The sequence below is a fragment of the Mirounga angustirostris genome, unplaced genomic scaffold (assembly GCF_029215605.1).
Source record: "Mirounga angustirostris isolate CCGP_5_RB_7025 unplaced genomic scaffold, mMirAng1.0.hap1 SCAF_15, whole genome shotgun sequence".
In the NCBI taxonomy this organism is placed as follows: Eukaryota; Metazoa; Chordata; class Mammalia; order Carnivora; family Phocidae; genus Mirounga; species Mirounga angustirostris.
The window spans coordinates 23,737,791-23,763,441 of NW_026991723.1; the positions used below are offsets into that span (position 1 = coordinate 23,737,791).

Sequence of the window (25,651 nt, forward strand, 5' to 3'; positions counted from 1 at the left end):
CCAAAGAACCTTTAAATGGTCTATCAATGGTCAACATTTGATAAACACTGGCATGGTATAAAGTGCCAGTGACTAAGAGCTAATGACAAGGATTCTAGGACTGCCTTGGCATTGCAGCTTTGACAATCTGGAAGAATTATTAATACTTCTGAGTTTCTGTTCCTTCATCTGGAAACTATATCTCATACAGCTGCATTGATTTGCTCATACTGTTTTGTCTAAATGAGATAATATGAAAACATATCTTAAAAACCATTCTGCTGCCAGTTATGATGGGGTAGCTGGTATCAGACTCAGTGAAAAACTTTGGAAGCTAGGTACAATGCAATAACAAAAATGAAAACAAAACAAAAAAAAAGGGGGTTTTGAAGGTACTAGAGAACAACCAAAATAATGAGGATATGAGTGGCTAAGATTCTAGGTGAATTTACATTTTGCAATTTCCCTTCAAGGCATTTTCTGACCACTAATCAGTATTTGAACAGGGAATGGTGCTGAGAAAATAAATATAAAGCAATAACTAAGCTAAGCAGAGATTATCACAGCTTCAGGATTGTCTAAAGAGGAGGGGTTTTAATAAACACCTCAGAACCCTGAACCCTGAACACCTACTCTCCAGGAGTAATAGCAAGACAGAAGTAGACTAGTCTTTACTGAATCAAGGTGATATACCCATATTCTATATGCCTGACAGATGAAACCTAAATCCTCTTTGGAGGAGATAACATTATTCAGCAGCACTAGCTTAATTCATATACATCATTTAGCATTTACTCAGAAATTACCAGTCATGCCAAGAAACATAACCAAAGCTGCAAAAATCAAGAGAAAATAGAAACAAATCCATAAGTGATCCAGCATTAGAACTCGCAGACATGAACTTGAAGATTATTGTGACAAGTTAAAAAAATGGAATGGGGAAAAAATGGAATGGGGCAGGGTAGAAAATTTCATAGCAAATTAAGAAACTATACAAATAACAAAATAGAAATGTTTATAATTAATGCATTTAACAGCTGATTAGATAATTAATAAACTAGAAGATAGCTTAGTAGAAAATGTCTAGATTCAAGCAATGAGAGAGAGAAGAAAAGATAGTTTAAAAAACCATAGGAGATATTTGGGACACAGTGAAAAGATTGAATTTATGTGTAATTGGAGTCCAGAAGAAGTGAGATAGAATGGGATAGAAGCTTTTTTAAAAAATATCATGGCCTGGAATTATCCATAATTGTTGAAAGGCCCATTGATTCAAAAATATCTATAAATCAAAACCAGGGCAAAATCAAAGAACATCACACCTAGACATATCATAGTAAATCTGCTGAAAGCCAAAGACAAAGAGCTAATCCTAAAAGTATCCATAGGATAAAAAGAAATGTTACCTTCAAAGGAACATTAAAGCAATGGCTGAATTTTCAATAGTATGATTTCTTTCTTAAAAGTTTTTAAGAATTCTCCGAAGGATCTCTCTAGGCATAAAATATTCTTTGCAGGAAAGTTTTAAAGTTTTATTTGATTCATTATAGATGTAAGAAAATTACATTTTCTGTTCCTTCTGTTAATTTGGATAGTTTATTTTTAAAAAGGAATTTATTTCTTCTAAATTTTAAAATTATTAGCATAATATTTTTAAATCATATGCTCTTTTTGTTTTTTGAAGTGTACTTTCTAAGAATATCTTCTTTTATTTTCATGCTACTGGTAATTTGTGATTTATTTCTGTTTTTTTTTTTCTTTTTCTATTGCTTTTCCTAAGGGTTTATCAATTTTATTAATACTTTTAAAGAATAAACCTTGGGTTTTGTTTATTTTTCTTTACCACCTTCTGTTTTTTATTTTATTGACCACATCTCAAATATTTTATTTCTTCTACTTCTTTGATTTTATATTGCTGTTTATTTAGATGGTTGCTTACATCTTTGATTTTCAGGCTTTTTTCTTTTCTAATATAGTAATTTTGACCTATAAATTTCCCTCTAAAATTACTTTAACTCATTTTATAATGCCAGCATAATCTTAACACCAGAGGACGATCTAAGAATTTTCCTATGTGTCATAATGGCCAACTTCTCTCATTAAAATAAATGCATTTTTTTCCAAAGGAAATATTAGTAAAATCTACCCAGAAATATAAAAAAGAGTAATATATTATATCCAAGTAGGCTTTCTTCCAGTAATACAAAATTGATTTAACAATAGAAAAAATGGGGCACCTGGGTGGCTCAGTCGTTCAGCGTCTGCCTTCGGCTCAGGTCATGATCCCAGGGTCCTGGGATTGAGCCCCATATCGGACTCCTTGCTCAGGGGGAGTCTGCTTCTCCCTCTCCCACTCCCCCTGCTTGTGTTCCCTCTGTCGTGCTGTCTCTGTCAAATAAATAAATAAATAAAATTTTTAAAAAAATAGAAAAATAAATCAACATTATTCACCACACAAAAATAAACTTTTTAAAAAAGTACAATATGATCATCATAAAACATTTTTTTTAAGAAAGCATTTAGTTAGATTCTACAACCTTCAGGATAAAAACCTTTGGTATCATTAACCTGACCAAAAATGTCTACCAAAAAATCTACAATAAAAATATATTTAATGATGCAATAACTAAAGCTTTCCTCCTGAGACTGGAAGTGACAAGCATGTCCTGCTTTTACCTCATCTTCAATATCATACTGGAGGTTCTACCCAGTGTAATAAAATAAGAAAAAGTAACAAAAAGATATAAGAAACAGAAATGTACAAGTGAAATTGCCATTGTTTATAGATAACATGATTGTGCTAATAGAGAATTATCAAAAGAATCTATATATGAAGCTCTGAAATTAATAAATTTAGTAAAGTAATTGGCTATAAAATCACTATATTAATTATGGTCCTACACACTAACCACAGAAAAAAATTTTAATGAAATTTTAAAACATCATTTACTTTAATAACAAAACAGAAATTATGTAGCAAAAAATACATGAAGAAAGCTATATAAGAGCTCTAAAAATAAAAACCCTAGAAAACATTGCTGTGAGAAATTAAAGCGTAAACAAATGGAGGCTATATCAAGTTCATGGATTAGAAGACTCAAAAGTGAAGAAAGTTATTCTGTAGATTCAATAAATTACAATTAATATGTAGACGATCCCAATGGAAGGAGTAGTGAAAACTGATACACTGATTTTCAAACAGTTTTCACAGAATAAGAACAAAGTGGGAGTACTTATATTTCCAAATATCAAGGCTTATTATGAAGTAACTACAACAGTGGTATTGGTGTCAGAATAGACAAATAGAACACAACAGAGGAGCCAGAGAGAACCATATGTTTATAGTCACCTGGTTCCTCTTTGCAGTATAGTGGGGGGAAAGAATGCTCTTTTCAATAGGTACAGTTGGATCAATTGAATATCTTTTTTTTTTAAAGATTTTATTTATTTATTTGAGAGAGAGAGAATGAGAGACAGAGAGCACGAGAGGGAAGAGGGTCAGAGGGAGAAGCAGACCCCCTGCTGAGCAGGGAGCCCGACGTGGGACTTGATCCTAGGACTCCAGGATCATGACCTGAGCCGAAGGCAGTTGCTTAACCAACTGAGTCACCCAGGCGCCCCTAAAAGAATATCTTCATTGTCTTGGGGGTATGCAAAAAATTCTTTTAAACACTAACCATATAGAAGTACAGAAACAGTAACCATAATACAGAAGATTGATAAATTCTTTTTGATTGAATTTAAGAACTTCTCTTAATAAACTTAACAGATACTACTAAGTAATGAAAATTCAATCACAGAGTAGAATTATGTTCACAATAATAGAGCCAAAAATAAGGAAATCCTGCAAATTAACAAGAAAAAAAACCCAGAAAATATTATGTAAGAAAGACAAATGACAAAGAAAGACAAACTGAGCCTGGGTGGCTCAGTTAAGCATCTGCCTTCAGCTCAGGTCATGACCCCAGGGGCCTGGGATCAAGTCCCATGTGGGGCTCCCTGCTTCACAGGAAGTCTGCTTCTCCCTCTGCCCCCTCCCCACTCGTTCTCTCTCTCTCTTTTAAGTAAATACATAAACTCTTTTAAAAAAATGGACAAACATTTCCTAAACAGGTAATAAGCACATGAAAGGGTAATCAGTATCATTAGCCACTAGGATAATACAAATTAAAACTACAATGAGATATCACTACATGACCACTATAATGTATAAAATTTAAGGGGAAAAAAAGATCAAACCAAGTGTAGAGGAGAATACAGAGCAACAGAAACTCATTCACTGCTAAAGGGAGTATAAACTTCTGTCTGGCAGTCTGACATATGACCATATGATACAGCAATTCCATTTCTAAGTACCAATGAAAAAGCATACATATATGCAGCAAAAGATATGTATAAGAGGGATCATAGCAATATTATCCAACATAAAAATGAAAATCAATCTAAATGCTCAATAATAAAATGAATAATAAATTGTGCTATATTGTACAATAGCATACTAGCAGTAATGAAAAACAACAAGCTACTGCTACATGCAACATGGGTGAACATGACAGGTACAATGTTGAATGATAGAGCAGAGACAAAAGACTACATATTTAATTCTATTTATATAAAATTCTAATACAGGCAAAACTAATACATTGTGATAGAAGTCAAAATAGCAGTTGTATTTGGTGAGAAAGTCATGATTGGGAGGGTGCATGAGAGAGACTTCTGGAAGTTGGTAAATTTGATCTGAGTCATGGTTAACAACTGTGTACATAAGTAAAATTTATTGAGCTGGATTTGTGTATCTTATAGTATGTATGCTATACCTCACTACTAAAGTAAACAAACCAACAAATAAATGAATAACTTAAACAAAAGAGAAAATTGAGGAATGCTTATTCATTCTTCTCCTATCTCAGCTGATGAGATGGAACATCTTGGCTGATTATAGGGACATTACAATTTTATGTCTCATACTTAATGTTTTCATGACGTTCCTAAAATAAGAAAATGAGACTCTCCAATCCAGACCAAAGAGCATGGTGGGGCAAAGGAGAACTCAGTGTGTTGCTAAAGGAGAGAAAATGATCTCTGAGTGGAGCTTACAGAGGGGGATTGTCTCTTACATTATGTTGCATGATCCTTAATGGTAGTGATAGTAAAATACTCATCTCAGCACACCCAAGTGTGTATGTAGCAAAGTACCTAGAACATAGTAATAATTTAAGCTGATATTTATTCAGGGCTTACTCTGTGCTCTGTGCAGGATTCTTATAAGTATGATCTCAATTAATTCTCACAAAAACCTGTGAGGTAGCTAAGATTTTGTCCCCATTTTAAAGCTGATAAAACTGAGACTTATGGTAACTACTTCACATGCCAAATCATCCAGTTTTTGTGAGTGATGCGCCTGGTTGGCTCAGTTGGTTAAGCATCTGCCTTGGGCTCAGTCGTGATCCCAAGGTCCTGGGATCAAGCCCCATATCAGGCTCCCTGCTTAGCGGGAAGTCTGCTTCTCCCCCTCCCTCTGCTGCTCCCTCTGCTTGTGCTCTCTCTCTTAAAAGAATAAATCAAATCTTAAAAATAAACAAACAAATAAATAAATAAATAAGAAAATCCAAGGCATTACAAATCTTGAGACTATGTGTATAACTATCATACTTCTAAGAAAGCAGTTGGGTATATGAGGCAGGAATCTTCTCTATATCTCCCAATTATAGAATTGAAAACAATCCATTTATTTATTAAGTTTAAACTCTGGAATTCCTCCTCCCTAGGCTGTAAGATCCTTGAGGCAGGGATAATATTTTATTCATCAATGAGTCCCCATTTTCTACCACAGTGCGTGGCTCATAATAGATGATGAATCTAATAAAGATTTGTTCAGTGAGGTAGCTCGATTTGCCATGGTTCTAAGGTTACTATAGAATCTATCCATTCCTGTACATGTGTTTGTAAGTAAAATGGAAATTGCCTCTCACAGGGAACTTTACAAGGTAATATGAATATTCACAGAGTCCTGATGCAAATTGTGGGAACTTGATGGTATCTGCTAAATCCAAAATTAACAACTGCTCCAGAAAGAAAAGAAAGAAGAGGAAAGGAGAGAGGAGAGGAGAGGAGAAGAGAGGAGAGGAGAGAGAAGAGGAGAGAGAGAGAAGGAAGGAAGGAAGGAAGGAAGGAAGGACGGAAGGAAGGAAGGAAAAGGAAAGGGAAAAGGAAAGAAGAGAATAGAAGAGAAGAGAAGAGAAGAGAAGAGAAGAGAAGAGAAGAGAAGAGAAGAGAAGAGAAGAGAAGAGAAGTGACCTAGTGATTGCTTGAGAATGTAACTGAAAGTATTTTTATATAGTCTGCGGCGTAAAAGCAAACTTTAAGATTCTGAACAAAATTCCTTCACTCTGTTACCACATTTTCCACTTTCTCATTGGAGTGATGATTTCTTAATGCAGTGTTTTTGTGTTTCCTGGACACTCTTTGTGTTCTGAAGATAAGCTGTCAACACAATCTCAGAGAGTCTTTTGGAAAGGAAAGAATACTTGGGGATACTACCTCTGCCTAGAACCCTGCCAGGAGATACATGCCCTAAAAATGTCTCTTTTCCACCAACTCTGTCCTTGGAGAGGAACCAATTTTTCTTGCTTTTAGAATGCATAAGTTATACAGAGATGCCTGGATGAAGACTTTAGCACATCATCCCAGGAATACCTTGGTCTTTGGTTTGGCAAAACATCATCACTGGAGGTGGTAACAGCTGTGCAACAATTTATGGGCGTGGCATGGGGTCTGGCAGCTGCTTTTATTTTTTCCTATTCTGGAAGCTTGTTTCCTTTGAGTCATTTTTTTATTGTGATGGATTTATTTTCTGTTGTGTATTCATTCCAAAGATCTTGGGCAATCTTTTTTCAAGATTCATGAAAACAAAGATTCATGGTCAGATGAAAAAGGGTGTTTAACATCTGTCAGAACCTATGTTCCTACACATTTTTATGGCACACATTTGGCATTCTAAAAAGTTATGTAATATCTATGATGACACAGAAATCTCTAAATTATAGCATTCAATGGCTGATCCATTCATAGGTAAAATTTTAATGTACTAGAAGATTCAGATTATCCTCTCCTGTATTGGTATGATTATTTAAATGAAACCTGTTACTTCTTCAATATGAAGAAGTACTGCAAAAAAGGGAATATATAACTTAAGGAATAATTATTTATTTTCTAATATTAACAAATATGGAGCATGATTTCAGGTTAAAATTAAAACCTTCCTCATCTCAGGGAACCAGTAAGACTTCAAGATAGGACATGTCCTGTTCACTTCTACCTGTGAGTTATTGTGGGAGAGTCATTTTTTTTTTAATAATAGTTGCTTCTAAGTAGGTTACTGAATTTTTTCTTTTCTGAAATTCTATATAAAAAATTCAAAATATTTTTACCTCGGTAGATCTGTTTATTAATAGCAATTTATAAGAATTAATTCACAGAATTCCTCTCTCTTTATCATGAAAAATGTAGATGTAATGTGAGAAAGGGGCTAGGAAAACGTAGCTAACAACTTACCCCCCGCCACCACCACCACCATGTTGTGAGTTAGGTCAGGTTTGCTTTTGACACTCTTTCATTTTCCCTTTGATTCCCTCAGTAATAGTTAAGTTTTTTAGTTGTAAGCAATAGAGAAGACCCTAACATAAATAGCAAAGAGCTGATTAGGATATAAACATAAGGCATAATGTAAGGGAGTGATACCAAGAAACCCCCATTAGAAGGTTATGAAGAATGGGCAAAGCATGAGGAAGTCTGCTGAACTAGCAAGAAAAGGACAAAAACTAGGTAATTTCAAATAGTCTCTGTATCAGGAACTAAAGAAGAGTGTTTAGGGAACAGCAGACTGCTGAGGCTGAGGGCAGTTCTAGCTATTTATCAGTGGTTTGTGATTTGGGGGAAGAGATATGAGTGGTCTAGATTGGGTCACATGCCACCCATTGATCAGGGTAAGGCAGAAAATCTTGACTGACATAAAGAATCAAACAACTATTACAAGGGAAGCAGACCACTCCAGAATTCAACAGCTTGAAATCGTAGTCATTTATTTCCTCAGGCATCTACAGACAGGCTGGGGGTCAGCTGATCTAAGCTGGGCCTAGCTGTGTGGCTCTGCTTAAAGACTGGGTTAGGTGGCAAAGATAACATCACATATATTCCTTCAGGGGCCCAGATAAGGGGCAGGAGCTATATGGAAGAGGTTCTTCTCACAGGAAAGTACAAAAGTGCAAGTCCTACCATATGAGCAGTGTTGAAGTCTCCACTCACATCATATCTGCTAACATTCCATTGGACAAAGCAAGTCATGTGGCCAAACCCAATGTCAAATGATGGAAAAGTACACTCTGCTTTTTGTGGGAGTGACAGCCAAATCAACTGACAACAGGGATGCAAAAAAAAGGGTGCAAAAAGGAGTCAATAATTAAATTGGGCTAATTACCCAAGAATCAAAAAAATAATTACCATAAAAGAAATCTGTTTTTACCAAAAAAAAAAAAAAAAAAAAAAAAGGATGCTTGATAGCAAAAAGAAATGAGCCCAACAAATGACTAATTCTGAAAGGTCTTGTTTTCACCTGGTTCTTACAAATTGCAGTTTTAGGTGGTTCCTCTCATTTCACCTTCATACACCAATAAGACTCCAAGAACCAACAAAATCGTGGCAGTGATGTGACCAGTACTTTAAGATATAAGTAGAAGTGGTCAAATCACTGCTAGATAATGTGCCTCCTTTCAGGAACAACTTTGCAAGTAATTGTGATTTCAATCAATACATTGTGAAAGTTGCCTAGTTCAGCACTAGCCACTTCTAAAGGATGGCTGGGTAACAATGGGTGTTACTGTTCTGTGCTTTACCTTGCCTGGGGAGTGCTAATGGAACTTGGACATCAGATTTTAGTGAATCAAAGGGTCCCCTAATGCTGGTCCTCAAATCTAGGCTGGGGTGGCTACATCAAATCATATATTCAGATTCTAGGGCTCCATTCCTAATTAAGTATCCTAATTAAGTATGTCTCGTGTTAAAGCCCCTAATATTGATTTTTCTTCTGACATTCCAGAACTCTCTCAAGTGATTTCAAGGTTTATCCAGGTTGAGAATCCACTTAGTCCAATGCTTTAAGTATGAAAAAAACTGATATCGAGTGGATGTCAGTATGACTTTCTTTCCTATGTCATACAAGCTGGTTTGTCTATTGTCAGAACTTAGACTAGTACTTGCTCTACTCTCCTGTCTCCCCGTCCAGTGCTCATTCCTCTACACCCTGCTGTCTCCTTCACGGGAACACCCAGAATACATCATGCTGATCTGAACTTCTGGAGAGTGAACCCCATCCCCTCCCCATTCTCAGGCACATCAATTCCTTTCACTCTGAAGCTCATGTAGATGTAGATATGCTTGCATACTTATGTAGACTTCATTGCTCGTGGTTGCTAGAGAAGTGAGCTAAGACCATTTTTAAATGAAACCTCCAAATCTTTTTTGCCCCATAGGCACAGATTATAAGCTAAAGGTCACTGTGATAAGGGAGACAGCAGCAGGTCCATGGAAAAAACCTCCAGAGCAAAATCATCAACCCTTAATGGAATGTGAATTGAAAGCCAAGAACTGCTAGTGCAAAGAAAGAGATGGAAAGTAGATGAAAGAAGGACAGAGGGGAGTGAGCATGAGGTGACAGTGCAGAGGGCTTGTGGTAGGCCCGGGCAGCCTGTCAGCCAACAGGTCAGGACTCATAGCCTGGCATACAGGATAAGATAGGGGTGAGAGACAGCCACCGCAAAGGAAGAAAGATGGTCTTCAGGAAGGGAAGATATGCTTAAAATTAAACACAGGGGAGGAAAAGGGTGTTTACAGTTTTCTGAGATGAGATTCAAGGCTGAAGTCATCGTTTGGCAGCCAAACCAAAGAAATTTGGTTTCCCTCTGAAAGATTTATGTCTTCTAGGGTTGAGAAATATGTCTGGCTGCCAATATTTCATAAAGCAACATAGAAAGAAATACTACTACTTTAGTGTTTGGTTTGGGACTTTTCACCTTTGTTTGGCAAGATATTTTTCATTTTGAAAGAGAGAGAACAATTCAAGTCAGCTTCCTATGAAGATCTCAATGCTCTGCCTAAATTATCTGGTGGTTCATAATGTTTTACCTACCTACATACAAATATTTTAAATGGTGAATTAAACCTGTTGATGTGCATTCACAGAATCTGTAAAACTCGTAACCTCTCTGTTCCAAAATGCTTTGCGATAATATCACCTTCAAAGAGAATGAAAACAAATGTAACCAAACCCTTTGGGAATTCTGTATAGTAGTTGGGGGAAACAAAACTCAGAGCCAGCTCTGCCATTTGCTATTTGTGTGACCTTGAGCAGTTACTCAACCTCACTGTGCCACAGATTCCTTATCTGGCCAGTGAAAATAATAAAAGAATCTACTTCATAGGGTTGCTGAGGGGATGAAATGACTTCAGCGCTTAGAACAATGCTTGGCACTCAAAAAGGATTCATTGTTATTATTACATATTCTGGAATTTCTGAGAACTCCCAATTTCAAATATTCTCTGTCACTGCAGTCATATATCATGGAAAAATCCTAAAAATGCCAACTAACTACACTTTTAGATTACCTTTTTTGCTTAGTGGCAGACTACTGAAACAATGGGGAGAGGAAAATTTTCTGCAATCTTCTCCAGCCCTAAACCATGTCACCCCCATTGTTGTAATCATTGAACTACAACCAACTCTTTGTATATAGCCACCCGGAGTTTTATATCCCCCTTTTTTTTTCTTCATTCTCAGGGACATTTTTCTCTGGGATAGTCATCTGCATGCTCTAGCTACAATTTCCCCCACAGCCTGTGTCTGCCAGCTTATCTTTCCTTCTTCTGCCTCTTTCTCCCTTCCTTTCCCATCCCCTCTCCCTCTTTCTCTTTCCTTATTTCTTTCCCACCCTTCCTTTCTCTCTCCTCTCCTTCCTTCCAGAAGTCTTTGGGTCCCTGGTCTCCTCTAGGCTCTATTCATTTTCTTTCCAATTCCCCAGTGTTAACCTATATTCAGGTATTATCCAGATAGATGTTAATTTCTCCTCCCCGCCTGCTCTTTAAATATTCCTTCATGCTCTCAATGTCCTTGCCATCCAGCCCTTCTGCTGTGCTCTGCCTCTAGTTCTTTCTCAAAAGTTTTCTCTATTTCCCAGGCAAATAGACAAGTATATGTAGTCAATAGATGGTACTTGAACAACTGACAAGCAATCTAGGTTCTTCTCTTGGTTCTTTTATTTGCCATCTGAGTGACCTTGGCCAAGGCACTTAAACCACCTGTGCTTCATTCTCCACATAGGTTCATTCTGTGCTTTGAGTACTCATGGAGATGCTAAAGGCTCATATGAGGCAGAATAAGTCAAGCAATATGTTCAAGTGCCATATATTATTATTTATCTAATGTCACCATTGTCCCATTCCTCCTGGTAGTCTAGATATCCTATTCACTTGCAACTGATAGAAGTGGTAGTTTCTACTTTTAGCCCTATTATCATTCCTGTTGGTAATGATGGCACCCTGATCTTTTTCCCCCAACCCCAAAACCTGTTTCTTCCCCCACATATTGTTTACACCAATACTTTCAAATCACTCAGTTTGACAAGCTGCTTCTTATTCTTATGTTTATGACCCCTCCTCACGTGCTGTTATTGCTGCTTTCCATCTGTCTGGTGACCATTTATTATACTTCAGAACCCAGCTCAGGTATCTTATGTGAAATCCTCTCTGTGAGTGACATATATCTATTGTCATCTATTTCATTTCAGTTCGAAATTGTTTACCTTCATATCTGTCACTCCTACTAAACTTTGCCCTTCTCAGAAGAGGCCTGTTATCCTGACGTCCCAGCACATTACAGTATGTCTCTCACTTTGTTGAATTGAAGTATAAGTTTAAGTTATCTTTTTCTGATCATGTGAATATGGACTTACACTGGTTTTGGAATTCTACAACTTGGATTCAGGCTCTGGCCAGCCATGGATATTGGCTGCCTGACCATGACCAAGTCATTTAACCATTAAGAAAGCCAGTTTTCTTTTGTGTAAATGGGGACAGTGACACCCCTATTTACTGAACGCTCACCTTTTGCTGGAACTGTGTGTTTGCTCATTTATCTTATCTCATTCAGTTCTTAAAATTGCCCTGTCATGTACCTATTATTGTTCCCATTTTACAAATAAGAAAGCTGAGCCTGGACAACTAAAATAATCACATAACTAGAATCCTTGCTTCCACTCATTGTTCTTCAATATACTTTGTTACAGGGGCACCTGGGTGGCTCAGTTGGTTAAGCGACTGCGTTCGGTTCAGGTCATGATCCTGGAGTCCCAGGATCGAGTCCCACATCAGGCTCCCTGCTCAGCAGGGAGTCTGCTTCTCCCTCTGACCCTCCTCCCTCTCATGCTCTCTGTCTCTCATTCTCTCTCTCTCAAATAAATAAATAAAATCTTAAAAAAAAAATTTTAAAAATATATATATACTTTGTTACAGTATCAAGGGTGATCTTTTAAAATCATCAAATAAATAATGTTACGCTCCTCGCAAAAAAAAAACCCTCCTCTGGCTTAATTGCATTTAGAGAGAAAAAAAAAAAAAGAAATCTAAATGTCCTCCTCTGTTCTGTAAGTCTCACAAATGATCTGGATTCTAATTACCTCTTGGATTTCATGCTCTACTTTCCCCCTCCTTCACAGCACTCAGGACACTGGCTGAGTCACTTTTCCTGGAACAGGGAAGCTCTTTCCCATCATAGAGCGGTTGCATGTGCTGTTTCTCCTGCCCCAGCAGAAGATCTCAGCTCCCTTCCAGTAGATCCTTACATGGCTGACTCCTTCTTCTCAATCAAGTCTTAGCTCAAATGGTACTTCCTTCGAGTAGTTTTTCCTAAAACCCGATCCCATGTAGCCCCACCTCCATTACTCTCCACTTCATTACCCTATTTGATTTTCCTCAGAGCACTCATGCAATCTAAAAATCATCATTAACTTTATTGCCTGCCTCCTGTATTTTCAGTGACTAGCATAGCAGATTCAAAATGTATTTGTTAAAAGAATGAACTGCCCAAAGCCAACTCAGCCAAGAGGGGTGGAACTAGGATTTGAACCCAAGACTGTCTGACTCTGACATTCATATGCTTAACCAGTGTATTCTTTCCCTGCCTCAGCCATAAGGTTATCCAGAAGAAACAGTAGGCTAATATAGGAGACATGCTTTGTAAATTCCAAGGGTTATGCCATTATGAGTGGCAGAGTTGTGGTATTCTGTCCTTCAGTATCTTTTGCTGGATGCCACACATATTCAGACTCTTCATTCTCAAGAGTCATCACCAATGTGAGGAAAAAAGGCTATTGGCTACAAGAAGCCCTTCTACTGATATACCTTTATGAATTGCTGGTGACATATATGGGAATGTCTTTTACTTTTACTTTTCTTTTACTTTCACTCTTGGCCAGACCCTTGCTAATCCTACCCTTGTCTTCTACACTCTTGACCTTGCCTTCCTTTATGCCATTAAGGGAAAATTTACTGAAACACCTTCCATTTATTCTTCAATCCATATCTAACACATTCTATTTTCATAGACATTGTAGGTCTCTGTTCAATCCCTGACTATGCCATATCCCTGCAGAGGGCTTAGAGAAACAAATCAATCCAAGTTAGAGTTAGAATGAACAGTGGGGAGTCCTAATCCTTAAGGCCCCCATCTCCCATTAGAAAACTGAAGCATATAGGTTAGTTCACCTGAAATCAACAACACAGCTAGCTGATGGTGGAGCCAAAATAAAAACCTGGTCCTCAAGAGCTCCTTCGCTGAAACCAGTTTAGTTTATTTATTTATTTTGATAGAATATCATTTTATAAATTTCCATTTTGATTATGATTTATTGAAGAAAAATTATTTTTACATCCAAATTATTATTATAATATATAGTAGCAACCCATATACTTTATCTTTGTATTTATAAAAGCCACCAAATTTCAAAAGCAAATAATTTGTTTTAATATTAGTGGCATGAATTAATGTCCCTTCACTATATTCCTTTGAATTCTTAAGCTACAATAAGTGTCATTTTAGGATTTGCTAAGATCAAAAGTTTTTAGAATAACCTAATACTTAGATACTTGAATAATTCTGTTGTTTTCCAAGCAAAATATGGAGTATGCCTTTTAAAACCTACTAATTGCAAAATGTATATTTTTATTTATTTTGAAGTTGTGAATATTTTTGGAAATAGGCCGTAGCTTCCTCGTGCTTTGAAACTTTGGGCTCTGCCTTGCTAGTGACTGTCTTTAAAGGATGAAAACAGTGGGAAGAAACCAGAGAGGGAGACAACCCATGAGAGACTCTGGACCCCAGGAAACAAACTGCAGGAAGGGGGGTGGGGATGGGGTAACCGGGTGATGGGTATTAAGGAAGGCACGTGCTATGTAGAGCACTGGGTGTTATATGCAACTAATGAATCATTGAACACTACATCAAAAACTAATATGTTGGCTAACTGAACATAATAAAAACAAAAGACGAAAACACTGAAACAAGGATGACATATGTAGTCAAAGCATAAAGTATTACTCTTTAGAAATACAGTTGTTTCAGCAATTAGATCATAGAACTTAAAAATAAAATTTGCGGGGGCCTAGGTGGCTCAGTCTGTTAATCATCTGCCTTAGGTGCAGGTCATGATCTCAGCACCCTGGGATCAAGCCCAGCCTCCTGGGATTGAGCCCCGCATAGGGCTCCCTGCTCAGCGGACAGTGTGCTTCTCCCTCCCCATGCTCTTGTACTCTTGCTCATGCTCTCTCTCTCTCCCTCTCAAATAAATAAATAAAATCTTAAAAAAAAAAAAAAAGATTTGTGAAGGTTTCCTTATCTGAATGTCCAAATCATTTTTCTCTCATTCAGAGAAAACAAGTTCTTGTCCATACAGCAAATATATTGAGTGGTGGAGACTGAAAAAGGGAAAGAAAAAATTCCCTGGCCTTCCAAATCTCCTTTCAAGACATTCCTTTCTGGCATAGGTATACTGTGTTAGTCTGCACACACCCACCAAACTTTCCACAAGTACTGATAAGGAAGTTTTGAACTTCACCAAGCTCTTTCCTTATATTGAAAAAAAATTGTTTTTTATTTTTTTCCCCATCATTTTTAGTCAATGAAACTACTTTCTCCTCTCTATAGGAAGTAGATCATTATGTTTGAGTCATAGATCATTGCTATTACTAATACATAATGTCATTTGGAACATACTCACGGCCTAGAAAGTGTCCAAGTTTATAATGTCTACTTGAATTTTTCCAGAGAACATTTGTCATTTCATTCAAGAGCAGGCCTATGGGTAATCATTTAATCAAAACTACTGCAGTGATTGCTACTTGTGCAGAAAATTATAAAGCTACAGCAGGAGTAAAGCCCAGATTGCCAAGTTTAAATGGGCACTGCTTTTTTGTTAAGTGTTGGGTTAGAATGAATACCACATCCTTAAATTTGGAGGAAACTGAAGAAAGAGAATCATTCTTTGGTCAGAACCACATTTCCTAATTTTCATTTCCTCTATTTTATTTACACAAAAATACATAATGAAAATTCATAGAAGGCACATACAGAGAACATCTAATTTTGATTCATGCATTTAAAGAAAAGTCTTTTTCCAGCCTTGAGGCCTCTGATATATCCTTTTTTTTTAAGCCAAGACGCAAAAAAATTGAAAAACATTGAATGGGATTTTTATGCCTCATTATGATTTCATACATACTAACCATTAAGTGAAAAAAATAAGTTGAGATGATAGTTTATGAGATATTCAATCCTAATATGTGAACAAGAACTTATTGGGTAGCAGATTAGTATGGAAATAATTGCTCTTCTGGAAGGAAGCTTTGTTTTGTGTTAAAAACTCTGTAACTTATGCTTTTATATATATAATTCTTTCATTGTCTCTAATGGACATAAAGTTTAATATATTGTTAACTCAGAGAATAGTTGGTTATATATACTGGAGAAAGTAAACACAGTTCCTTAAAGGGTAATACAGTGAGGTCATACTCTCTAAAGAAACTTTAACAATAACTGTTTGGACCTACTATTTATTTTCTTTTCCAATAGCATTCTTTAAAAAATGAACTCAACTTTTAAGTTAGAAAGTGGCTTTCTCAAATGCTGATCTAAAAAGCACGTCAAGGGATACCTGGGTGGCTCAGTCGGTTAAGCGTCTGCCTTGGGCTCAGGTCATGATCCCGGGGTCCTGGGATGGAGTCCACATTGGGCTCCCTGCTGAGAGGGTAGCCTGCTTCTCCCTCTGCCTGCTGCTCCCCCTGCTTGTGTGTGCACTTGCTCTCTTGCTCTCTGACAAATAAATAAAATCTTTTAAAAAAAATAAATAAAAAGCAGGTCAAAATTGGTACCCACAAAAGAGGAATTCAGCTCTCATTTATGATTAATGAAATGATGGGTGATATATGATTGACACTGGATCTTATAACAGCAACATATATTTTCTGTTTGGAAATAAAGCATGTAAGATTCTACTGCTATCTCACATTGGCAGAAGAGATGGAAGCTTTAAATCTGTGGCATTTCTTGGTGAGTGATGAAAGACGACATGAATGGGTAGATTTTGGAGGAGCTAACCCACTCTGGGATGATGCAAGCATGTTGATAAAACCTCACGGGCCCACTGCACCAAGACTAGCAGTAAACAAGACTTCCCATGGAGCACATTTCACCACCACAAGAAAGGATTTGTTTCTGACAGGAAATCGTCCTAACAAGTTTCTTGTCTAAATTTAAATATAGGTCTTCGGGCTTTAAGGCCATGCTGCTAAAATTTAGTCTGTGTGAATTTCCATACAGCAGTAAAGAAGTTCTCTGTATCCATCATCTGGATGGATATTTGATCTGTGTAGCTCAAAGCTGAAGAAGTAGACTCAAACTTATTCTGACCATGGGCAGCAGGAGAACCAAGCTGATCAGAGGGCAGAGACCTGCAGTTCAGCTAAGTTGAAGACCTATTTGCCAGGAATATAGTTCACTGACACCACAAATTATATCCAGGAGAACAGCTAAATCAGGGAAGAGTAAGCAAGAAATGTGGAGCTAAACAAGCTAGAGGTTAAGTACTTGAAATCAGCAAAAAGAGAAAGGAAAATGGAAGTACCATTGTATGATGGTTGAAAGTCAAACAGAGCTGGATTCAAACTTTAGCCCTGCCTCTCTCTGGCTGAGAGAATTTGGACAACTGTGATTACATTATTTGCTGAAAATATTAGCTGTCCTTCTCTATTAGGTACCCCCTTGTGAGGTCCCTCCTTGTAGGAGGAGTCCCCTCTACACCCACTGATGTCAGGGTTGGCCTTGTGACTTGCTTGGACAATAGAATATGAACAGAAGTGAAGAAAATCATGTCCAAATAGAAGATTTAGGATCAGTTCCATGCTTTTTCTTCACTGTTCTTTTCCCTCTGCCATGAGAAGGGTATGTTGCAGATAGGGTCTGCTCCTTTAGCCTGGATCCCAGAATAAGGATGGCTTGTGGGGAGAGACAGCCAAATCAGAGACCTACAGCTGACATTTATTGTGAATCTGTGCTGTTAGCCACTGAAATTTGAAGTAGCTTGTCACTGTAGCATAACCTGGCAAAAACTGACTAACATAGCAAGTCAGGCAGGGTCCTCATCTGTGAAATCAGGAGATAGTTATTGTGAAGAGAAAATGGGATGATATTTGGATATTTTGTGTTTTCTTGGCAGCATCTCATAAATAGTGGTTGCTATTATTCTAGGAGGCCCAGGCCAGGAATCCGGAACAAAGGATCAGGAATCCAGAAGAACTAGGCAGGAATTGATGAAGACCACAGGTCAAGGATCTACATGAGATGTTGGAATTTAGCTGGAGGCACAAGTAACAGACTCTGGGAGGTGGAGTAGAGGGTTATTGGAGCAGAAAGTATAGCACCTGATGATGAGCCAACTGCCTTCTGAGGCACACACTTTGTAAGGGTTCCATGAAGACCAAAGCCACCTGGAGAGCATAGTCAAATCCAGGCCATCTGGTGGAGACAAATATCAGATAGTAGGCACTTGCTGACGTGAGTTTTACATGAGGCATATCTTTACAAAATAAACTTCTTATTTGTTCCCAAATATGTTTTTTCACTCTTAGTGTTATTTGGTTATATTATGGTTATGTCTGAAGTTCAACAATAACAAAATCCTCTCCTTATGGATTGAATTATCATTTTTATGAAAGCTACATCATTTATATATCTAAAATTATTTTTAAAATAGTAAACAAATTTTAAATCTATTAACACTGAAACTTACATACTTACCGTGATTGATATGGTTGGTTTTGATGGTAATGAAGAAGTATTGTGTTGCTGGTGGATACTGCATCAATCATGCGGGTTTCTTCCCATAAATTATTTAGAGGGGAAAAACTTATCAGCTCTTTCCCCTTGACATAGGACAACTGATACAGGACAATGAGGCTCAACTAGGCCTAATGTGTTTTTTGGGGTAGGGCACATTTTACCACTAGAATGATTTTGTGGAGCCAGAGGGCAAAAGCCAGGAGTCCAAATCAGTCATCCATTGAAAGTGTTTCAGTTGGTTTTCAGTACTGGCCTCACGTTAGAATCACCTGGGGCAATTAAAACTGATACTCAGACTACTCCCAATTAATAAAAAACAAAACCAAAAAACCTCTTGGGGTGGGGACTAGCCATCACAAATACAAAACAAAATTCCCCAGGCGATTCTAATATGCACCCAAGGTTGAGAACCATTGAGTTAGAGGTGGTGAAGTCCAAAGATAGTTGAGAAATAAGGATGTTTAGAGGAAGAGAGAGACAAGACTACTGACTGGTTCTTCCCAAACTTCAACATGCATAAGAATCACCTGGGTGTCTTGTTAAAATGCAGATTCTGATTCAGTAGGACTGAGGTAGGGTCTGAGCATCTGCAGTTCCTAACAAGCAACAAGGAGAAGCTGCCAGCCTCACGACCATACATGGAGTAATAAGAAATTTGAGGAGACAAGTGGGAATTGTTTTGATTGAATCCTAGGCAACTCAAGCATGAGTGACTCCTTCAGGGCTGTATAGGCGAGCTAGTGTTGGGTAAAACATGCTGTCAGGTGCCCAATAGAAAGAATATAGGGATTTCTCATAAATAAAAGGATGGTTGCCATAGCTTGAATTTATTCTAAGAATTTTGTCTGGGGTGCCTGGCTTGCTAAATTGGAAGAGCATGTGACTCGATCTCGGGGTGATGAGTTCGAGCCCCATTTTGGGCGTAAAGATTACTAAAAAAAATAAACTCTCAAAAAAAAAAAGAATTTTGTTGGTAACTTTGTAGCCAATGATGCACATGGAACTAGAAATTAAACATAAATAGGAACCTTGCATACAAGGTAGGTGCTTTATAAAAACCATTCACTCTAAGATTAGCTAAAGTCGAGGAAGCATAGTGGTACTGATAGACAACCATGACAGGAACCAATTCAGAAAGCAAAATTAAATGATTTTAAATGGCATTTCCAAAACACTGATGTTACTGAGGTCATTTTAGCTGGTCAGACTAAAATGATAAAGACATGATGATAAATTATATTGAATCCCAGAGTAATATTATTTCCTTTTTAACTTTCTTTCAATCCTTTTTATTAGCTTCAGGGGGAAAAAGTATTAGTTCAGATTATATATCTTTAGTAATTTTCTCACACCTGCTAATTACCTATTTTAACAAAAGGAGAGCATTTCCCAAGCTCAAAACTATAGCAGGCAAAAAATACAATTGGTTTATTTTTGTTATAATTGTATGGTTACTTTCTACTTTCAGCAAGTGATAGTTTTTGGTTTTGTTTCTGGTAGTGATACATAGTTTTCTTTCAGTATAAATTTTAGTAAATAAAGTTAATTTCTAAAATATTAGTAATACTACAACAGTGTACAGATACGACAAAAATCATGAAGGTGCTATTTAAATAGTTGAAATTTGGAAAAATCTGGCTTGGAATAAAAATGAAACTACATAGAAATCTGTGCTGTTTACAAACTTAGATCCTAACAAAATATTTGCATTGATTTATTTAGCAAAAACTGCACATTGAATAGGCTCATAAAGACAAACCATATTTAATCAACAAATATTTATGGACACAAAAGAGCAAATTTTAAAATTCAAAATGTTTCCCTGATTTTATCTATTTATTTTTTCTGCATATAAACAGTTTTGTGGGTTCAGTTGAATATATCAAACAATTTATTAATTAAAAGATTTAGCAAATATAAGGACTGTTTTCTAAAAGTGGTTTTTTTTTTCTGTTTTGAGGCCCTGTGTACATTTAAAGAAAAAGTAGAAACTTCTTTTTCTTTTTAAGATTTTATTTATTCATTTGAGACAGAGAGATACAGAAAGAGAGAGCATGAGCAAGGGGAGAGGCAGAGGGAGAGGGAGAAGCAGACTCCCCGCTGAGCAGAGAGCCTGACTTGGGGCTCAGTTCCCAGACCCAGAGATCATGACCTGAGCTGGAAGCAGATGCTCAACCATCTGAGCCACGCAGGCACCCCAGAATTTATTTTTCTTTATTATATTATTCAAAATAGTATAGGTACCTCAGTCAGTTAAGCATCTGACTCGATTTCTGCTCAGGTCATGATCTCCACAGTGGGCATGGAGCCTGCTTAAGATTCTTTCTCCCTCTCTCTACCCCTCTCCCCCACCCCCACTCATGCTCATTCTTTCTCTCTCTCAAAAAAAAGATAAAAGGTAATTTTCATCTTAATTATTTTGTGTCTAGCCATCAGGCATTATCACAGTCATTTTCTTGATACACAGGTATGATGTTGGAAATATGCCCCTACCCAGTAACCTAGAAAGCTATGTTTGGTTTCAGGGAACCCACATGGTCTTGATAAAATTAATGCAAATAATTAGATCACAGATTCATGAGACAGAATAGTCCTTAAGAAATGAGTTTCTGCTTATATTCAGTTGGGCTGTTTTTTGTCTGTTTGTTTTTACTTTTAGTTCCCTATTGCCATATATACCACACCACAAAATGCACACAATTAATTATACAGTTTCTCCAACTTCCCAAGCTTTACCTCCTGCTATGATCTGAATGTTTGTGTCGCCTGCAAAATTCATGTGTTGAAATCCTAATTCCTAATGTGATGGTATTAGGCCCCTCATGGATCAGATTAAGGTTCTTATAAAAGAATCCCCACAAAGATCTCTGCCCCTTTCACTGTGTGAGGACACAGTGAGAAATTGGCAGTCAGCACCATGGAAGAGGGCCTTTACCAGACCATGCTAGCACTCTGATTCTGGATTTCCAGCCTCCAGAACTGTGAGAAATAAATTTCTGTTGTTTATAAGCCATTCAGTTTATGGTATTTTTGTAATAGCTGCCTGAATGGACAGACACTTCAGAGTTTCATTCCAGATCATCAGAATTGTATCTGGAGTACTTTGAGAAATGAATCCTCTAGGGCCTCCTTTCCATCCCCTCAACTGATGATAATAAAGATATGGATTAGTAAAGATAGAACTGTAACAAGATGGGAACCTAGTCCCTTAAAGGTTTCTGGAATCTGAAAATGTCTGAACACGTTGGGCAGGCTGGCGCTTGGGCCCATCAGATCCATTTGCATGAGTCAACTCACCTGAAGATGTTCTGATAGGAGTAGAAAAGAGCTGGAGTCAGAGTGCATTGGTTTCCTCTTGTTGCTATAACAATTGTCACAAACTGAGTGGTTTAAAACAAGGCAAATTTATTATTTTATAGTTTTCGAGGTCAGAAGTCTAAAATGGGTCTCACTGGGCTAAAATTAAGGTGATGGCAGTAGTGCATTCTTGCTGGAGGATCTAGAAGAGAATTCATTTCCTTGCCTTTTCCAGTTTCTAGAAGCTGCCCACAGCCCTTGCTTCGTGGCACTCGGCCATCTCCAAAGCCAGCAATTGTATCGCTCAAGTTCTGCTTTCATCCTCATATCTCCTTATCTGATTCTCTTTTCTTTTCTCCTTCCATGTATAACAGCCCATCAAGATAATTCAGGATAATCTCCCTATGTTAAAATGAACTAATCAGCAACCTTCATTCCATTCCCAACCTTAATTTCCCCTTGGCATGTAACATAACATATTCATAGGTTCTGGGAGTTAGGGTGTGGACATTTTGTTTTGTTTTGTTTTGTTTTAAAGATTTCAGTTAGTTATTTGAGAGAGAGAAAGAGATCACTAGCGGGGAGGGGGGGAGGGGGGCGGGGGATGGGTAGAGGGAGAAGCAGACTCCCCGCTGAGCAGAGAGCCTGATGTGGGACATGATCCCAGGACTCTGGGATCATGACCTCAGCCAAAGGCAAATGCTTAACGACGTACTGAGCCACCCAGGTGCCCCAGGGCGTGGACATTTTGGAGGGCTATTATTTTGCCTACCACACAAAGGTAGAGAAAGGATGGGAAGAGACACAGGGTTGGTCTTAGAGTTCATTCTTTTCTTTTCTTTTTTTTTTTTTTAAAGATTTTATTTATTTATTTGAGAGAGCAAGAATGAGAGAGAGAGAGAGAGAGAGAGAGTACATGAGAGGGGGAGGGTCAGAGGGAGAAGCAGGCTTCCCGCTGAGCAGGGAGCCCGACGTGGGACTCGATCCTAGGACTCCAGGATCATGACCTGAGCCGAAGGCAGTTGCTTAACCAACTGAGCCACCCAGGCGCCCCGAGTTCATTCTTTCCTAAGTGGCCATGAGTGACCTCTCAGTGGTCATAAGTGGTAATGGGAAGAAAAGGAAGGCAAAGCACTGTGTTCTGAGATGCATGGATGCAGGAGTAACACTATTTTCATTCCAATCATATAGGAGGACACAAAGTGGGGCAATACACCTTGTTTCTCCTTCTGCAGGGAATATAGTGGGAAGCGTGAAGACCTCCAGAGACTAGATTGCCATCTCTGATTGATGCATCACTGGTATCCACTAGGGGCAGTAGAACAGCAGTGACTGTAGAACAGCCGGCCTCAGAAGCAGTGATAAGCTACTTCACTGGTTTTCACAAGTGCTGGGGAGGCTTAGCCATAGACCCCACCAGAACACACTAGAAAATAAAGCAAGAATACAAATTAGATTTATTTATGAGATACTTCTGGAACCTTCCAGAAATAACTATAAGACTATTTCAGGGAACTCAAAGACAAAGACGAAAACAAAACATTGACAACAACAACAAAAAACAGGCAGCGGGAAACCTGTAAATTTGTACTTATTATATTAATATGGTCCCATTTTTCACAGTATCTTGGGGCATCCCGAGGAAACTTAGATTGCATTCAGGAGGAAGGCTCAAACAGATGGCTGGAGAAAAGAGACATGTTCCATTTCAGCCGAGTCATGCCAGTGGGTGAATCAAGGGCCACGCCTGTTAATCTGTGCCTCTGATTGTGGTTTCATTTTAATTTACTGTCAATTAACTTGACAATTTAACTCTTGCCTCCCTGCCCAGGTGCTTGATTTACTGACTTATATCACTCCTAAAATTTTTTTTTTCCAAAACTGAGGTCTTAAATCTATGGTTCTGTGCTTAAGGCATTTCAAGGAGTTCGGCTATCTTGGTGGGCATTGTTGTGGCTTTCCCAGGTGCCCCCTTCAAGACCATGGCATTCATTTCACCAGTTTCCTGGTTGCCTGCCCTCTGTGGAGAGGATCTGCTTCACCCAAGATTATGTTTCCTCCTTGGAAACAGCCCATATTCACTGACTGGTCACTGTGGAGGTACAAAAGCCTGCTGCCCTGCCCCTGTGAGATCTGTGAAGGGCTATCCCAGCTGCAGAACACCCCTTGGCTCTGGTTGAGGTCTCTGTTGTGACTCTATCTTGGTTCAGCATCTCCCTCTGCCCAGTCCTTATTCCCTCAGAGGGGCTGTTCCTAAGAGCAGGCATTTCCTGCATGTGGATCTCCGTCTCTGAGAATCTGTTTCCTAGAGGACTTAAATTAAGACACTTGATGTGAGAATTGGCCTAAGGAGGCAGATTCTAAAATGAGACTTGGGAGCTGGATCACTTATTGGCCAGCTGGCAGTGAGAACCCGAGGCTGGTCATAGGTGGAGTCCTGGGAGCACTGGCATGGAGTAGTTGTACCAATATTAAACCTTTCACTGGTGATGACCTGAGATAGGATATGAATATAATGAAATGCTCTGGTGGGCTCAGTGTCCTCAGGCATTTGAGAGGTTCAGAGGAAATGATAATTAGAAGGACAATGAAATTGGATGGCTGTCGCTAAGTACCACGTATGCAGCTGGGAAAGACAATGAAAGATGGAGGTGATCAATCACTAATTTAAGGCAAATTGTGAGAAGTTAGAGAGTCTCCATGGCAGCATTTAAAAAGGGCTCTCCTGAAGTTGGAGAGTGGAAAAGGTGAAGTCTGGGCTCAGTATTTAATTGTAAGGATAGCAGACATAATTCCAGGAAAGATTAAATTGCCAGGCCCTGCAAGACTTGAGCACAAAGGTCAGGGCCCTAGTAGAGAAGGAATAGGATTCTAAAGTTTCAGAGGGGACATCTGGGTCAATGCACTAGAAAACCTTGAAACCCCAACCCCTGAACCCTCTGGGCCCACAGAGCAGCCTACTGCTCTGTCTTAAGGTCCAGCACTCCCCTCCCCAGGACTTAGCTCTACTTCCTCTCCTCATCACCAGACATTAGAGTCTTGGAAAGAAACAAACAAGACACATGAACACTAGTAGGTGGGAGATATTCCATATAAAAATACTGTTCATCATGTAAAGTTTGGGGAGATATCAAGTTCTCAAGGGCATGCTGCAACTCTTCCTTCACTGTAAAGGATAAATCATTACATCCTCTACTACTAATGAGGAGGGACCCCCTGCTAGACCCCCTCCAGGTCTGGAGGCAGCATATTTTACATTTAGCAATTACAGTTTTGACTCATGTACTAGGAGACATGAAAGGCTGCCAGTTTTGAGTAGGTCTCAGAGCAGGAAGACCTTTGCAAGAGGTCCATGCTGTGATCCAAGCAGCCCTACTTCTTAGGCCCTAGGACCTGGTAAATCCGATGGAACTAGAAACATTTTTGGTGGAAAAGAAGCTATGTGGAGTTTATGACAAGTCTTGGTGGGAGACTCATAACATAGCTAAGGTTCTGGAACAAGAACATGCCATATGCAACATGGAATTATATGTAATTCAAAAAACAGCTCTTAGGGTTCAATAGGACTCTGGTAGAAATAGAGCATCTGACTCTGAGACATCAAGTAAAAATGTGTCTAAAACTGCTCATTATGAATTGAATTTTGTCAGACCAATAAATTCATAGTATTAGGTATGTCTAGCAGTAATGCTTTGTAAAACAGTATTGTATATCTGAGACGGGGCCACAGTAGGGCTGAGGGGCACAAGTAAGCCACATAAGCAGGTGGTGCATAACCCCATGTAATATACCGGTTTCATTGCTGCCTTTCCGTTAGCTGATATCTATGAGCACATTAGGGGAGGGTCACTTATACATAGTTGTTGGGAGAGGAAAATGGTCAAGACTGTTCTCAGGTGGGTGGTTTTACCAAATGAAAATGAACTGCTTTCATAC

At 38.3% G+C, this 25,651-nt stretch overlaps 1 long non-coding RNA gene across 1 annotated transcript in view; it reads right to left on the reverse strand.

The window, feature by feature from the left end:
* Positions 1-2,222: 2,222 nt before the first annotated feature.
* Positions 2,223-25,651, reverse strand: part of LOC135362761 (uncharacterized) — a 65,785-nt gene continuing 42,356 nt past the window's right edge. Inside the window, exon 3 of the long non-coding RNA XR_010407896.1 lies at positions 2,223-2,367. This is a non-coding gene — a long non-coding RNA (uncharacterized LOC135362761). The remainder of the gene's footprint in view (positions 2,368-25,651) is intronic.